This window comes from Panicum virgatum, chromosome 4N (genome assembly GCF_016808335.1).
Source record: "Panicum virgatum strain AP13 chromosome 4N, P.virgatum_v5, whole genome shotgun sequence".
Taxonomy (NCBI): domain Eukaryota; kingdom Viridiplantae; phylum Streptophyta; class Magnoliopsida; order Poales; family Poaceae; genus Panicum; species Panicum virgatum.
Window position 1 is genome coordinate 15026184 of NC_053148.1, and position 18755 is coordinate 15044938.

The 18755-nt window shown below is 43.7% G+C and overlaps 1 long non-coding RNA gene and 1 pseudogene across 1 annotated transcript; both read left to right on the top strand.

Annotated features, from left to right (window-relative positions):
- Positions 1-4910: 4910 nt before the first annotated feature.
- Positions 4911-10475, top strand: LOC120670191 (annotated as a pseudogene).
- Positions 10476-14929: 4454 nt separating this feature from the next.
- On the top strand, positions 14930-18533 carry LOC120670193. Its single transcript, XR_005673096.1, has 3 exons — positions 14930-15186; positions 15293-15386; positions 18094-18533. It is a non-coding gene; the product is annotated as an uncharacterized LOC120670193 (long non-coding RNA).
- The last annotated feature ends 222 nt before the right edge of the window (positions 18534-18755 follow it).

Sequence of the window (18755 nt, forward strand, 5' to 3'; positions counted from 1 at the left end):
GCTATTTTCGGGCGGGTTGGGTCGGGTCCGTCGGGTCGGGCAGCCCATGCCCAGGTCTAGGCAACGGGTTGCCCAAGCGTTGTCCCATCCTATTCCAGTCGAGATGGCCTGGTCACTCGGGTGGTCGCTCGGGGATCATCTCCGGTCTTATCCACCTGGGCCTACGTTCCTTATCTGCAGGGCTACCTCACGTCTTCCTTGCGTAGCCCCTGCCCGTAGGACAGTACGTCCGGTGAGGGGTACCTTACCGAGGCCAGACGGGGGACGTCCGGTCACGCTTGCTGGCGTAATGGAGTGGTGTGCAGGGGCGACCATCATTACGGTGCGGGAGGCGACGCCCGTTGACGCCCTCTCCCATAGTGTCGCGGGGCCCGCACGGGCGGCGTTGTCCCTCTGTCAGAGAGCCCTGCAGCCTATGTCTACGCCGCGAGATAGGGGGAACAGGTGTCGTGGAGCCTGTACGGGAGCCTGTCTTGACCGGCACGCCTGTCAGGTGGGGCGGCAATCTTGGAGCGCACGGCCCGGGTCGTCCAGTATGGCTCTGACCCGGGGCGCTAGATCGGGGAGCCTCCATGTGTCCCGGGGGATCAGGCTCCCAGCCGTGTTGGCTTACCAGCGAAGGCAACTGCCTACGCTGGTTGGTGGGCCGTGCCGCGTCCGGCCCAGGAGACTGGTTGGGCTGCCCCTGCGCGAGTCAAGCCCGTCAGGGGTCACGGGTTTACACCCCCGTCATAAGTCATTCCAAGAATTTTGGAGAGTCAAATCATTTCAATGTTTGACCAAAATTATAGAGAGAAATACAAAAATTTATGACATTAAATATGTATACTACAAAAATATAATTAACAAAGAATCTAATGATACTTAATTGATATCGTAAATGTTATTATTTTGTTGTATAAATTTGGTCAAATTGAAAAAAAATTGACTCTCTAAGATTCTTGAAATGACTTATAATTTGAAACGGAGGGAGTACCATCGTAGCTTGGCCCATGACAAACACGTCACAATAATAACATTGAAATGCTCTATCTGGTGCTTTTGTTTGTACAAAGCCATGCATGCATTCAAACCGAGAAGTCTCATTTTGGAATACCTAAATTCCTAAATTTCAACAAAAAGACCTTCAAAGAAACCAAAAGTGGAAAGCTAATAATTTACATTAGACTGAGAAAAAAAAAACCCTACGGTTCTTCCATGCAATATTGATAAGCCGGTACACAGCATCCAGATCTCTGATCAATGCACATAGAAATCAGCACGCTCTTAAGTCTCTGCATCTTTGTCACTAATGGACCCATCATACTTAGCAGCTAAGCTGTGAACATCATTTATAGAACATTATGCAGTCCGTTCATCCGCAGTTGACCTTTGTGCTAAGGGCATGCACAATGGTTAGACGGCTGCCATCTGTGTGTCTCTAGAATACTGCACGCAGACGACAGAGCAGACAACATGTAAAATGGTACGTCTGTGTGGCTGTCTGCTAGCTATTTAATACATGCCTAGGCACATGAAACATGGTGATCAAATATGTGAAATGGATCTTTGTGTATTGTTGTGTGGCATACAAGACACAATAATTTGTGTATGGAAATAAATCACATGAATAGTTATATGCAAATAAGTTACATGCAATTACTGTGCTTGTGCGCATCTAACGGGCCAAACAATCCATAATCCATACGACCGATTCAATTGACCGACTAACATGGTCAATTGACGTATCGGTCAGTTGACTGACGTATCGGTGAACCTGAATCAGCTGACCGACTTATACCATGAACTGACCTATTGATACCGTGAACAGACAACTGGAAAAGAAAAGACCATACACTATATTTAAATAGGTTCAGTTTGCCGCCATCTCAACAATTCACAACTCAATCTCAGATACAACTCATTTGCCGCCACTCAACGATTCACGCGCGGGAAATCTAGCACGGGAGCACGGGATCCACCGTGCCGTCGCTGAGTCGCCGCCGTGCCGTACAATGGGCGATGAGGCGTCGATTTGTGTTCGGTCCACAAACCCGTGCCGTCGTCTCGTGAGACGACGGCAATGCGCGGTTCGGCAATAACTGACCGTCGGGGAATCAAATTAGCCGCTTACAGACGACTCATTTACTCCCGTTGTACATGTCCTAACACATGCAACTCTCTTTTGATGGCCGCTTCAACTTTTTTGAGGCCACTCGATGCGTAAAAGTTTGGATCCAAGATACTGAGTCCATAAGTATTTGATAGGAAACCAATAAATTGTTCAGATACCAGTTTTCCTTGCACACTAGGAATAGATGTACATTCTAAGGGATTTAATTGAACATTTCCTAAATACACATTGATGTGGGCACACACACATCAATACCTATATATACACATATATATGTAGAAAATAAGATAGTAAAAGATAAATATATTCAATGATTGGTTGGTAGAAAAAATGGAAATGCATAGGAAGAAATAGCGAGAATATGAAAATGCTATTAGAAAGACTTATTATAATCAAAATTAGAATTCTAGCAAATAAATAGTCTAGTTGCCAGGAGATACGCCGTGTATGGAACTACCACATGCAGTCTCCCTATAAAGCATGGCCTTATATCCTTTGGTTTTCTATATATACATATATATTGTGACTTTTCACTATGGCCATTTTGATAGTGGTATCAATAAATTGTTGACTGTTCTAATATGCTGGTACTATATGGGCCTTATAATGCTAATGGAACTTACAGTTATGAGCTATCCGACAATATATTTTCAAGTAACACCAAGCACTCAATGAAGACAAAAGTGGAGCAGGGGTGGATTGAAATGAAGGGAATGCCTAGATAGGAGATAGAACCTGGGATGCAATGGCCATAGGAACATGACAATAAGAAAAATACAGGAACTAAATAATCATATTGCAATAAATTAATATGATATGACCAAACACTGAATAGAGATGGGAGCAGCACATGTCATTGCTATTTGGTCTAGAAAAGCCGGTTCATATTTATCAACAGTTACATTGTTGTGTCACATCGCATGCATGTACTACTGGTGTGATTAATTATGTTTATTGCCTACAAACTCGCATTTGGTACTTAACCAAGATTATTTTTACCCTTTTCGTATGTCATTCATTGCTGGCCTATTATAGAGGTACCATTATATTAGCTAGGTGCTGGTAAATAGCAGAAACATTCATCCTGTCTGGACAGAGTACCTGCTAGATAACTGTTCATGAGAGTGATGGATCGAATTTGTATCTCGCGCACACCAAGCTTGGAATAATAGTGATTAAAACCTAAAAAATACATGGTAAGCTACTTAAACATATATGCCTAAAGCATATGGTGCTCATCGTAGGACATGTCACTTTCAATGAACATAACAGCAATCAGAATCTTATATCCAGACATAAAATGTCATTCAAGTGAACTATGAATGGTAGAAACATTCATCCTATCCGGATAGAGCACCTGCTAGGTAACTATTCATGAGAGTGATGGATCGATGCGAAAGTTGCTACCAAGGTACCCCTGACACCGCCGCACCCAGCCCTCCTCGCGTCGCCCCCACTAGGCGACCGAGGAGAGCCCTGCACATCGCCGCACCCAGCCCCCACTGCCACCACCCGCTTCCTTCGCCGTCGCCTGAGCGGGCCCACAGAAGTTCGGCGGCCAGCGAGGAAGGCGACGGCGGGGCGAAATGGTCGGTGGAGGCCTCCAGCGCCGGGGCGGGGCGTTGCTTTGGAGCCATGGCTGGGTGGTGGGCAGCAGCATCTGCGGCGTGTTTCTGGCCGGACTCGGGCGGATCCGGGGCTCTCACCTCCGGATCTGCTGCCGCAGCTCCTCCCCTCATGCGACGGGCAGCGCAGAGCGGCGCGTCGGGCCGATGTCCCGGCGGTGGTTCGGCCGATCTGGAGGCTTGGGGCGGTGGTTTTGGTCCTCCAGTGAGCGGATCCGGTCCTCTCGGGTCGGGGGGATGCGGCGGCGCGACCCTAGGCGGCGCGGCTGGCGTGGAGGTGCTCCGACGGCGGCGCGACTGTACCCGGCTACTCGCAACTCCAGAGATGCTGCAGCTGCTGCGTGACCTCGTCAGCACTCCAGAGTCCCGCCCAGAGACTCCAGTCTAGTTGTCGCCACCGCGGTAACCTTCTACTTGGTAGAGGAGCGGGAGGATCTTTGGCGAAAGCCTAGCTTGGCATTGTGTCGGTGCTAATGATGACGAGGTCTGTGGGCGCTGTTTACTTCTTGGGGCGTCATCGATTTGCCTCCCGCCTTTTCGTCGATCGGGACTCCTGGTGAAAACCGTGTTCAATTTTCCGAACTGGCAACGATGGCACCTTTGGCGTCGCTTCCTCGTTGGAGGCGTCGCTTTTGGAGATCCCAAAGGTAAAGTTTTACCTATAGAGACATAACAAGCACATATGATCCGAACATCAAGTTTCTAAGAAGACAGAGATGTGATGGATTATTGTTTTGTGTAGACGTGGCAAGGTTGGAGCAGGAACGTAGAAGAATTGAAGCTTAGCCTTCTAGCTTTCTTTCCTTGTTGTTTAGTTTCTATTGTTTTCATGAAATCCCTCATTTGAGATTTGAGTTTTAGAGACTAAGAATTCTTGTAACTCGAGGGTCTGATCCCTCTTGGTTTACTTTTAATATTAGTCGTTGAAGGAGATCGCGGGATGGTTCGTTATTACTTGGGCTCTGGTTAGCTTAATATATCGGTGCCTGGCAAGCATTAAAGATTTTTTGAAATATTTATTTTTAAACGTGAAATATTATTTATTGCTGTAAAAATTATTTAAATAAAAAATTTAGAAAAAAAATTATTCATCCTGCATGACAGTCTGACTATCGTGTGACTCCTACCAGGCTACCACGGTGGCCCGCTATGTGACGCCATCGGTTGACCCAATGGGTGATTCCCCGCGCCGGGCAGATGATCCAGCCGCCGATGAGATGGCTTCTTCTTTAGTTTCTCTATCTCTGCTCCTCCTCCTCTGTCTTCCTCTCAGCGAGTCTGTCAGTCTGATAGCTCCCAAGACATACGTAGCACTGCAACCGAGACCAGGCTCGCGAGGATCGACGACAGGCAGCCATGGCGAAGGCGAGCGGCGTGGAGGAGGCGCTCCTCGGCGCGGACCGGCCCGACGGCGGCCTGAGCGCGCGCGAGGAGGTGACGAAGCAGCTGCGCCTGGCGGCCCCCATGGTTGCCGGCGCGCTGCTGCAGAACGTCATCCAGATGATCTCCGTCATGTTCGTCGGCCACCTCGGCGAGCTGCCCCTCGCCGGCGCCTCCATGGCCAACTCCTTCGCCACCGTCACCGGCTTCAGCTTGCTGGTACGTCCTCGCTCGCTCACCAGCGTAACTGCTTCTTCTCCGCTGGTCCGGTCCCACCTGTAGTCTGTACTGTACCAAGTGTCAGTGTCGTCGTCTCGGCTGCCGTGGGTCTCCGTCCCTGTCGCCGTCCGACACCTCACCGGCCGTCTCGCGACACAGTCCGCTGCGATGGGGACGAACGAGATCAGCGCTCCCGCAAAAATATAAAAATCACCGAGTTGCCATCTAAATCATACACACCTTTTGACTCTTAAACGCCGTTTGTCTTCTGCTGAGGATGAAGTTAGGCCATGTTTAGTTCCAAATTTTTTTTTGCACAATATCCGTCATATCTAATCTTCGGACATATGCATGGAGCATTAAATGTAGTTAAAAAAATAACTAATTACATAGTCTAACTGATTAGAACGAGCTGAGTCTTTTAAGCCTACTTAGTCCATAATTGCATATTATTTGTCAAATAACAACGAAATGTGCTACAGTACTAGAACTCAATTTTTTTCACCAACTGAACACACCCTTATACTTTTCAAAAGTGCCTATACGACTATTCTAGCTCTCCACCAGGCACAGATGCACCCACCGTTTTAAATTGTATCTTTGAATTATATGTTATTTCAATTTTATTAGAGAGTTAAAATATTCCAAATTTGATCAAATTTATTATACAGTAAGTACTAACATCTCCTATACCAAATCAGTATCATTAGATATACCAACTTAGTATCATTAGATGTAGTACTTCTATTTCGTGCTATAAATTTTTGTAATATTTTCTATAATTTTGGTCAAATCTAAAAATAGTTTGACTCTTTAAAAAAGTTTGAATAACTTACATTTTGAAATGGAGGGAGTAGTTATCAACGTGACTATGGCTCCATGGAGTGTATGTAGTTAGGGTCCCTGCCAGGAAGGGGGTTTCATGGTGCCCAAAAGGGGAAGTATGTTAAAACAGGGTTTAAGGATTCGCCGGTAGACCTAATCACGGGCCACCCCACCCGATAAATCCAACCCAACCCATCCGGAAAAATCCAACCTGACCTGACCCGATCATATGACGGGTCGGGTACGGGCCAAAGTATTTGACTTGTAACTCAAAAAAACCCCGATTCAACTCAAAAATTACACACAAAAATACGGCCAACCCGACCCAACCCAAACCCGAACCCAACCCGACCTGACCATGTTATGGGTCGAGTATCGACCAATATTTTTTTTACCCAAAATCTGAAGTGACCGACCTGAACCCAACCCAACCCGACGGATCAGGTCTAGAATTTAGTCACATATGGTTGAATAAGGATTCGGAGCAGAATACTGCGCAACTGGTCGCGCGAACAGCGTGCGACCCGTCTCCGCCCCACTTTGCTTCTGGCTCCACATACAGCTATCCTGCGCAGGTCTTTTTTGACATAAACCTTCTCCATAAAAAATATTTTATCTCCTTCGTATGGCCTCTTTTTGAATACCGATTATATCATTGTGTTCTACTCAACGAGACGAACAAAACTAGATCTCACTTACATATATTTTGAAAATATTTTACACTAGTAGCAAGTTGCTATTTGTTATATATAAACATAAGTTGCTACAAATACGGAAGATTTCATATGTATAAGTTGTTACACATATAAGATAAAAGTTACTACAAAAAATATTTTATTTTCTGTGATAAAAATAAATTGCCACAAAAATAATATTGCTACACATATAAGATATAAGTAACTATAAATAAAATTTATCATACAGTCATACATATGAGTTGACACAAAATGAAGATTGCTATACACATAAGTTGTCACCACAGTAAGCCGATATACACATAATTTGCTATAGAAAGAGAGCACATCATCACATAAGTTGCTACTAGAGCAAAACATCATCAAAATATATACAAGTGAGAATCTAGTTTTATTCGTCTCGTTGCGTATGAGTTCTCGAAAAATCTATTCCCACCTCATACATGCTGCAGGCACGGAATAGTTGACTTGAAGTTGCTGGGCCTAGGAGAGAAGAAGGGCCAGAGGCAGGCCAGCGTGAGGTCATGCGCTCGCGCATCAGCGCCAATCGTCTTATATTTTTCCAAAATAGAACCATCTTAGAAATTCAATCAAAGTTGAACTCCTCAACCGTATTTTTATGCCTCGACTATATTGCCCATATATAAGCTCGTGTCCTCTTCTAGGTACAGAAACCTGAATGAACCGTAATTATAGGCCTTATTTGTGGCTCTCAGTTCATGGCGGTTAACAAGGTAGAAACAGCATACTTTCCCATCTTTGTCCTTAGCTTCTCACAGTATCTCCATAATTCTCCCCACCGTCTTCTCCGGGAGTGGTTAATGCCCAAATTTTCATCAAACTCTAGGCAAATTTCATTTAAAAAATTAAATTCGTTTACCGGTCAAACGCCTGAATCACCGTCCACTTTTTTGAGTTTTCCAAGAAATTCACCCATTTTGGTGGCAAAAGGAATTTTCCACGTCTTCAATCATGCCGAGAAATGGTGGACAAAGGCGGCAATGGTCATTAGTCAGAGCAACCAGAGGTGGTTATGGGTGGCAATGGTGGCTGGGTGGTTTGGTGAAATTTAGTTAGGCTTTTGGAGATGCTCATATGAATCAACTGGCCTTATTATTACTCGATGTGTATCTTCTTCTATGCAGTGAAAAATATTTCAACTCTCTTTCAAACAAGAAAAAAAACAACTCATTAATTTGCCTATGTCTTGAGCATGCAGCTTGGAATGGCCAGCGCCCTGGACACCCTGTGCGGCCAAGCGTTCGGCGCCGGGCAGCACCACCTCCTGGGCATCTACATGCAGCGCGCCATGTTGCTCCTCACCGTCGTCAGCATCCCCCTCGCCGTCGTCTGGTTCTACACCGGCGAGTCCTGCTCCTGTTCGGCCAGGACCCGGACATCGCCGCGGAGGCCGGCGCCTACGCCCAGTGGATGATCCCGGCGCTCTTCGCCTACGGCCTGCTGCAGTGCCACGTCCGGTTCCTCCAGACGCAGAACATCGTGGTGCCGGTGATGGCGGCCGCCGGCGCCGCCGCGGCGTGCCACCTGGGCACCTGGTGGTGTGCTGGGCGCTGGTCTTCGGCCTCGGCATGGGCAGCAGAGGCGCGGCGCTGAGCAACGCCGTCTCCTACTGGATCAACGTCGCCGTGCTGGCCGTCTACGTGAGGGTGTCGAGCGCGTGCAGGGACGCGTGGACCGGATTCTCTACGGAGGCCTTCCGCGACGCGCTCGGCTTCTTCAGGCTCGCCATCCCATCTGCTCTCATGGTCTGGTAAGCGAAGCTTGCTGTGCTTTTTTTTTTCTTTTGGGCGGTGAGCTCTGAAACATGAAGTTTCTGCACATCAGCTGTCTCATTTCACTGACGATGTAACCTGCTGGTTTCAGCTTGGAGATGTGGTCGTTTGAGCTCATCGTGCTCCTGTCAGGCCTTCTTCCCAACCCCGAACTGGAGACGTCCGTGCTGTCGATCAGGTTGTAAACTCTACTGATTTTCTCCAAGTTTTATGCAACTAGTGCCTCGTCGCTGCCTGAACACTCTGCATAAAATGTGCATCTTTGACAGCCTCAACACTGCTGCCTTCGTGTGGATGATCCCCTTTGGGCTTGGCTCGGCCATCTGGTAAAACTTCTACTACAATCTGAACTGAATCCACGACATCAATGCCTGCCATCATGGAGGGATGATTGTTCGCATTTGTCTGACGACGAACAACACAATTGTGCACGCACGCACGCCGCAGCACTCGCGTGTCCAACGAGCTGGGCGCGGGGCGGCCCCAGGCCGCGCGCCTCGCGGTGCGCGTGGTGGTGCTCCTGGCCGTCTCGGAGGGGCTCGCCGTGGGGCTCATCCTGGTCTGCGTCCGCTACATCTGGGGCCGCGCCTACAGCAACGTCCAGGAGGTGGTGGCGACGTGGCGTACGTGGCCAGGATGATGCTGGTCATCGCGGTGTCCAACTTCTTCGATGGGATCCAGTGTGTCCTTTCAGGTGCAGAGTTTGAGAGTTTGCTCGCTTGAATCCATCTATCCTGAACGAAAAGTTTCTGAGAAATCCGACTAAATATGTTACTCAAAATCATCGGCCCTAAGATACGAACGAATGCTCATTCAGTCATTGTTCTCCTCGACCTCGATCGATCTGACCTGATGTGATTGCAGGTGTGGCGAGAGGCTGTGGATGGCAGAAGATTGGTGCTTGCATTAACCTTGGTGCCTACTACGTCGCCGGCATTCCTTGCGCCTACCTTATAGCTTTCGTCTTGCGCGTTGGCGGGATGGTGAGCGGCCATCTCTTTTCTCTCATATCTGATAAAGTTTCAGTAAGCGTAGTTGTTGGTAGTTTTTGGGTCTTGGCTGACATCGTGCATTGCATTGCTTGGAGAAACAGGGCCTGTGGTTGGGCATCATCTGTGGCCTCTTGGTGCAAGTCCTGCTGCTAATGGTCGTCACGCTATGCACCAACTGGGACAATGAGGTATGCACGCAAAGATCGATTATCGATCTCCATGCATTGCTATGGACGTATGGATACATTGATCTCTCTGCAATTTTTGACGAAAACTGAAGAATTGCTCACTCTTTTTCGCACAAACGTTATTAGTATTTAGCGCGCAACTCGGTGCCTTTCGTTAGAAATTTTGCTATACCTGTTAATATGATTGTAAAGACCGGGTGCAGTATCTCTAATGGATGATCTCACCAGCAAATTTTCTCCTGTTGTACTGTTTACTCTTCTTTATAGATGATCTCACTTCCAAACTTTGAATCCACAGGCAACGAAGGCCAAGGACAGAGTGTGCAGTTCTTCTTCTCCTGCAGATTTCCAAACATGAAAATTTGATGGCAGTGACAAGCAAACAAGTTCGGAAAAGATCCCACTTGAGATACTCAACAGAATAGGGGATTACACAAAGCATGCCTTTCAGCTCATTCAGTGAAAACCAACACTCTATGTTGCTGATTAGATAGGACATGATTGCCTATAATAGTCCATGTATATTTGGATTCTCTCATCATATATACATATGGAATTGTTAGCTCATCATGTATAGTTGGGATCATGTGGGGGGAGATCAAAAGTAATTTGAATTGATAGATCGAATACGGGCTTGAAATTAGAGCTGCCACGGATGCCTTGTATTTGATAGTTCGAATACCGTTGCTTCTCTTCATGAAATGCACATGCATGTATTGATAAAGGAAACAATAAAACACACATTTCACTATAAAGAAACCCAAAGTTACTATCATGCAAGACAATCATTTATAGAGAGTACTAAACTGACATTACTTACTTCGCTTAAAAAGGTGTGGTGCTTTCAATTTCCAATACTAGGCAGAAAATCTGTTTTCAAAATAATACATAAGGCAACCATGTGGCAAATCGTAAACTAAATCTAAACACAATTTTTGGTGTCGAACATTTTAGGCAGGGTAAAAATTTTAGGTATTTTAATGAAAAAACACATTGCTAAACCCTAGATTAATTTATACAGAGCAAACCATGCAATTAATGGTACTCAAGATTTTAGCCTAGGATTGTCACTTGGGTTTCTAATGATATTGAAATCACCTCCTAGTAGTAAGGGTTTCTTTTCCTACTGCATGCCTGAACTAGTTCCGTTAGGATTTTTTTCCTTAACACTTAGCTGTGCTGCCCCATAAACAGCAACTAGAACCTAGTGGAAATCGTCCTTCTTACTTCTTAGCCTAAACTTCACAAGGTAGTCCCATCCTCAATACTTCATATGTCCATCTCGTCCAAGTTAACCCCTACTAAGATGCCTCCCGACCTACCATGAGGTTCAGTCCATTGCCACAAAAATTTCTTCCACCACAAAGGCCACTAAGCAACGATTGGTTGAAGTCTTTTTTTCCCAACTATAGAAGTGCAATAAAGTCTAGCAGTTTTTTCTCTAGTTGTATCAGCCAAAAATTTTGTTTTAGCCAGATCACTAAGATCTCTGTTATTCTAAAAAATTCCTCTCATTTGACCCCATTATAAGGATTTTTGAAGAGATGTACTCTCTATAGGTCTTCTTTTTAAGTAACTTAGCACTTGACTTGGTATCTCTCCATCATGAGGTGGTTTTATAGGTAATTAACACATGGGGGTGTTACAAGGGAACACCCAGCAGAACAGGGACTAAAGGCTGTGAAGGACACGCAAGCCAAAGCTCACCGAAAAACGACGACCTTCTTTGAAGCTGATGTAGACACCTCCAACACATCCGGACTTCACGTATCACAGTCTAACACCACCCAAGAGAAGGAATCCTTGAGGGGAATGACCGAAGCGGTGCAAACACCACCCGACATTTGATTTTCTACCACCATGAACAACAAGGAGATTGCACCGGAGCCAAAGGGAGGACACTCGCGGAGCCACTGCATGCAGCTGCCAACAAGGCAACAACCAGTGCAAACCTCACCCATGAGGAGCGGGAAGGCATGAAACAGGCAGGATGCACCAAGCAACACTCCAGAGTACCGAGATATCTAAATAAATCCTAATCTAGTTTCTCTGTCCTTCTTCCAATTATTTCACCATTTTCCTATGATTCTTGCCGCTAACGTCGAAGCCTTTAATTAGCAGTTGTGCCATTTTCATCAACTCATTCGGATTCTTGACACGCACGGATTGAATTATGCAATAAGACATGAGGATAGACCATCAAATTAATTTAAAACATATTGCCGGCACGGAGCTCCAGGCCCTATATATCCCATCCGCTACAGCCACCTGGCACTGGCACGTGGAGCGGCAGCAGGGGCAAGGGAGCTCGAACGACATTAGGTTGTAGAAGATGAAGGAGAGGCATCGGATGTTCATCTGACGGCCACAAAAATCGAGAGAGCAATGCCCCTTCGTTTGGGTACTGGAGTGACGTGTTTTGGGGGAAAGCTGTCACGCATTCGGTTTCGAGTGTGATTTTTCCGAAGGTGCCAGCTCGGGCTGGCAAATTTCTAACCATCGATCGTGCACCACGAATCCGAATCGTGTAGTTTGATTCCTGCAGTCAAGTTGGTCCCACCTCTTCGAATCACGGGCCCAGTTGGTGAGCTCGTGAGGCATTCGTTCGACTGGCTATAGCTGGCAGCTGTTGCTGATTTATTATAAGAGAAAAATATTATTGGCTGGCTACTGGTTACTAGTTGATGCTGATTTGTTATGTGTTGGCTGGCTGGTTGACAAGCCAACTGAACGAATATTTTTTTATTTTTAACCTATTTTTCAATTTTATTATAAAAATAACCCACCAGTTATATATTTGCAGATCTAACCCTTTTGGTCGCGCCGGTCTGCGTGGCGTAACAAAAATACGCTGTTGTGCCACATGCATTGGCGTGACAAGATGTGCCACGTTGGCACGCTTCGGAGCGCTCGGAAGGGGTCTACCAGCTCATATTCCACGTGTCAACCTTGTCACGCCACTCCCACCGGCGTGACAGTTAAGCCTTGTCACGCCACCCCCGCTGGCGTGACAAGGTCTGACTTTAGAAAAATCATATCTTTTTCATACGAACTCAGATGGAGATTTTTTATACAAAAATTGTAGCTCTCAACGATATCTACAGCTTTGTAGTTTTGAGTTTTTTCATTTGAAATCATAAAGATGGTTAAATAATTGATTTAAACTTTTGACAGCATATTAAGCACTTTACCTCTATCGGATCATCTCTAACTTGACATGTTTATCATGGTTCTACAAATTAAGTTCTATATAATATTTGATATATGAAATAATATGGACTAAATAATAATAGTTCGATAAGAGATACAATAAGAAATCAAACTATATCATCATTGAGTACGGAATATAATGCAACACTCTAGGTATTATTAATTATAGCTTTAACTTGTGAGTTGGTTCATGCTAATAGCGTGGCTAGTTTTGCTACGTTTTGTTTTTTTATTATAAATACTTTGTTGTAGCAGGCTATTTTGTTTGTTCCCCCTAGAGTTTGTTCTTCAACCACTATACATCACTAAGTCTTATTATACATATTTTCACATTGCCTATCAAATTATGTGCATATACATTATATCTATTTTGTACAAATCAACTCCGAAGTTACATGTGCATATGTACAACCGTTTTGCCGCCACCACCTGTATGGAGACTTCTCTACTACCGTCGTGCCGAATTTGTTACGGTCCCTGACGTTGTTGGAAGCCCATATACAAATAAGCATATAAAACAATCAATAATTGTGTCATTCTTTTACATCCATATATTATGTTGTTTTGACCCCATCATCATGCCCCATCATTTTACTTCCATCTATCAGGATCAACCTATTTTGATCCCCATTAGACGTGGCATACGGCGTAGTCTTGATTGGGTGGGAAAGTCTGACGAATTTTTTATTCGGCATGCCCCATCATTTTACTTCTCTATCAGGATCAACTCTATAATTATATTCTAATTTTTTTAATTCTTTAATTATTAAATTAGATATTTTTCAATTGTATATGATATGGCCTCTTGAGTCAGTTTAGATCATTAGTTCTTCGTAAAATCCAATTGTGTAAATCCTTCTCCTTTTTAGATTAATGTATAAATTTCTAGACTCTCTCGACGAACGTGGTGGCTCACTTTTTTTCTATAACAACACTTGCTTATTAATATAATTTATATCTAGAGCGGTGGGACCATGAAGGCACCTTAAGCGATGATCTTGGCTAGCCAAACCAAGCAGTGCAATCGATAAGCGTTGCGCTGACCAAAGGAGATACAGTGAAAAGAAGGCCATAAGATGGAGAACAACAAAGTACTCATTTCATTTAAACCACTTAATTACTAGTATAAAACTTACACATTTGTATCTTTTTCAAACTGTTATCATATTTTAAGATCTTAATCTTTCAAAAAAAAATACTTGATCTAGCTTATAGCTATAATTTGATCTAGCTTATAGCTATAATTAATATCTAGAGTGTTGCATTATATTTCATACACAAGGATGATATAGTTTGATTTATCATTATATCTTATCGAACTATTATTATTTAGTCCATATTATTTCATATATCAAACATTATATAGAACTTAATTTATAGAACCATGATAAACATGTCAAGTTAGAGATGATCCGATAGAGGTAAAGTGCTTAATATGCTGTCAAAAATTTAAATCAATTATTTAACCATCTTAATGACTTCAAATGAAAAAATTCAAAACTATAAAGTTGTAGATCTCGTTGAGAGCTATAATTTTCGTATAAAAATCATCTACATCCGAGTTTGTATGAAAAAGATATGATTTTTCTAAAGTCAGACCTTGTCACGCCAGTGGGGGTGGCGTGACAAGGCTGTACTGTCACGCCGGTGGGAGTGGCATGACAAGGTTGACACGTGGAATATGAGCTGGCAGACACCCCTTTCGAGCGCTCCGAAGCGTGCCAACGTGGCATATTTTGTCACGCCAATGCATGTGGCGCGACAGCGTGTTTTTGTCACGCCACGCAGACCGGCGCGACTAAAAGGTTAGATCTGCAAATATATATCCAGGTGGGTTATTTTTAAAATAAAATTAAAAAATAGGTTAAAATTAAAAAAAATTCCAACTGAACACAACGGCAAATCTTTGGGAAACGAGACACACTGCAAGGCATTTTTGGCATTGGATTCCCTTGGTCAGGCCCTTCTCCCTCAAGCCAACTTGCACCATGTCGCCATGGACGGTACGACATCATGATAGAGCAGGGTCTGGGCGCACCATCATCTGAGGTCGGCCCTCCAATATCCATGGCAGAAAGAGGAGATGACCCCGGAGCCGGAGAAGGCTAGCTTCGCGGAAGGCCCCATGGCGCAGCGAATGTTACAAGTACTATTTTTCACATATCTTTTTGCGCACTGATTTGATTTGTTTGCAATTAGTTCCGCAAATGAAGAAATTATCGATGTAGATTCAACAATTGTTGTTGTTTCAGTTGTGCACGCGGCAACCCTTAGCTCGAATGGATCTAAATCAGACTCAATCCAGTAAATTTGGGGCTTTGCCCCCAATCCTGGAGCCAATCCTATGTAAGTTTTTTTTTTCTTTTGCAAAGTTATGGGTCTTGCACAGATCTTGTCGGCAAATTGAATACCATGCTCAGATTTATTCAGCTCTGATCTGTGCACATGAATTTTGGTTACTTCCCCTTTATCTCCCATGGAAGTCTTTGGACAGTAGGGGGGGCTCCAGTCCCCTGCACCCTCTGGCTCCGTCTCTAGATTTCGGATAAGTATAGTCCATACAGTAATAACTAGTTGGAAGACATATCTTTTAAGTTTCACACCGGTGCTGATTTGAGCATGTTGTCATTCATATGAACAGATTGAAAATATGATGAGTTTGAATTATATTTGCTCCTTTTTGTGTGGGATTCATATATAGTAGAATGAGTTTGCCAGGGAGTTTGGTGTGTGCAGAAAGGAGTTAACAGTTTTCTTCATAAAATTTGATCCTTAAACAATACCATAATAGTTGGTACCGGAAATCTGGCTTGTAACTTGTTACACTATCTGATACACCTCCAGTGCAAAACTCTGATGGTAGACATTTAGGCCCGTAACTTGTTCCGGTAACAGGGACAAAAAGGTTTACCTGGCTTTTGTATTACTCATTGTTTCAGAAATACATCACACCTTTCAAAGATCATTGGTCAATGACTTCAGCTCTGGTATATTCAGTAATAGCTCTTTGCCCGAGCCACTGCATTTGCTACAAAAGAGTAGTTCATTGCATCTTCCTAGTTCCTTCTATGCAAAAGACAATACTCATAATATTATTTGTGCCATGTGGTAACGTTTATAGCTGTTATATTGTTTTTTTTGAATTCAAATTAATTAATTATCACTTTGCTTGGTTATAGCCATTTTGTACATGAATAAATCCAAGCATTTTGATTAGTAGACTGATCGTGTGTGGACTGATCCATGTATTGATTTTATTGATGCATTGAACCAGTTTACTACTGGAAAAAGGCCCTTAGGCACCGGTTGAATAGGGCCTTAGGTACCGGTTTTTCCAACCGGTACCCCGAAATCGAGACCAAAGGCTCTTAGCTTTAACACCGGGTAACACAACCAGTACCAATGGCATTCATTTTTGTCAAAAATATACATGCGGTGGTGGCTGGGATTCGAACTTGGTACTTCTTGCGTTACGTGCACCTTTCTTACCATCTCACCTACACATCACTTGTGATGGGAAGAGAGATATTTTCCTTTTGAAGTAACCCTTGGATGACCAACCGGTACCTAAGGCTCTTAATGTACCGGTTGGTGTTACAAACCGGTACCTAAGGCTCATCCATAGGTACCGGTTGATGGTACCACCCGGTACTAATGTAAAAGTTACCATCCGGTACCTATGGTGAGCCTTAGGTACCGGTTGGACCAACCGGTACCTAAGGCTCATCCATAGATTCCATCAACCCCAAAAGTACTGGTATGAAGATGAACCGGTACCTATGCCGGTTCATTTTCATACCGGTACTTTTAGGGTGGACCTTTGGCTTGTTTTCTACTAGACCTCAAATCTTAAAGTTTCCAATTTCTTTATTGGTTCATATGCACAGATGTCATAGTACCAAGTTGATACACTACTTCAACTTCAGTTTAGTAAAATGAACTTCTTCTATGACAACTAGGAGATTGGAAATTTATTCATTTTGCAATTGTGAAAATGTGTTACTTGTACTTCAATTTCGTAAAGTTAACTAGCGCTACATGCGCAACTAGGTCCTACTTCTTAACTTTACACCTATTCTTCAATATTGCTGGTTGAAAAGTGTGATGGTACAAAAGTGTAATCATATTTTATATGCAAATCACATTATGTAAGCATATATCCAGTACAGAAATATTTGATATGCAAATCATATTGTTTGAGTAAAGATGATTTCAAGGTAGTGTCATTTCTAAATATATAGTTAGAAAGCAAGTGAATTAGCTTTTTGCTCATGCAGAAAACAAGTACACAAGTGCCATGCTATATGCTAAATGATGCATTTTTTTACTTAGACATTGATAAAAAACAAACTCTAGCGTGAAAGTGGTGTTGGGGTCTCAGTACCCGAAGGTTAATAGGATCCCAGACAGGCAAAGGAAAGGAGCGAGCAAGGTACTCAAAGACCTTCGGATGACTCAAAGAGAGCTTGTCCAAAGATCAAAAAGTTGTTACAGTGTAGAAAACCGGGGGTATTTATACCCCCAACCTCCACGGTATATTTACATTTTTGCCCATACATCTGGACCTAATATCAGCACTTTCGAGACCCTATCCTAGTCCTTTCATGCTTCGCGGTTGAAGAGTCGTTCAAGTCATGTCAGTTCTCTTCGAATCGTAATCGACACGCTTCTCTTCGTGCTCCGAAGGTTCACGGAGGTTTCGGAAATGATCCGCCTTCCGGACCACGACTCGGCGACCCGGGTCCGAGGGTCTTTGGCGACCCCAATCCATTCTTGCAGGCGTTGCGGTACCTTCGTGCGAACCCTTGCGGGGGAGTGGCATCCTTGGAAAGGATCTTTTGACCTGCGTATCATAGAAAAGAACAGCAGACCGCCCGAAGGTTATGAAAGTGGGTTAGTTGCAGCTGTCGTTGCATCTGTAACCTTCGAACGCGTGTCCTCCGGAGGTGGTGATCCCCAACAAGTGGCTTGTTACCGCTTTCTTTTTGTGCCCCATGTAAATAGATACTAAACCAACATGAATGACTAGATATTATTACAAATGCATTTTCAGGGTGGAATATGGATCCAGAACGTCACACTAATGGATTTTAATGACACGATGGTACAAGAATTTTCCATGGTAAATGAGGAGGATCAAGGAAGACTGGAAGAACCTTCTATTTCATTTTGGTGGCAGAGACATATTTCTGATATAGTTGCTAATCATTTAGTGTGATCTTCACCTTATGATTCACAACGGATCACATTTTATCCTCTTTCCACTTTTTTCCTAGAGTTTTAGATCTGATGTGTACATATTGGATTATATGCTCGCCTCTCTATTTTAGACATGCCATGTGCATGAGTGATTGGAAACAGTTCATGTATTTGGTTTGCAGAATGTTTTGAAATATATTGGATGCCAGAAAATAATGTGGGAAAGTCAAGTGTAATATGTGAGTTATTTGAACATTATGAATTTCTAAATAGAATGAAGAATAGTTTGAGATATTTTGATTGTTACGAAAATGTATAAATAGGCCAAATCTTCTCCAGTTCTATCCATGCTCGGTTTGTCTGAGTGTACGGAAGTTCTTGTTAGTATACATTATGAGGTATATATCAATATCACAAAAAATATTAGAATATCGTCTGATAAGGCAGTAGTGCAATAATGTGGGATCTTGTTTAGTTCGCAAATTTTTTTGGATTTTGGTACAATAGCATTTTCGT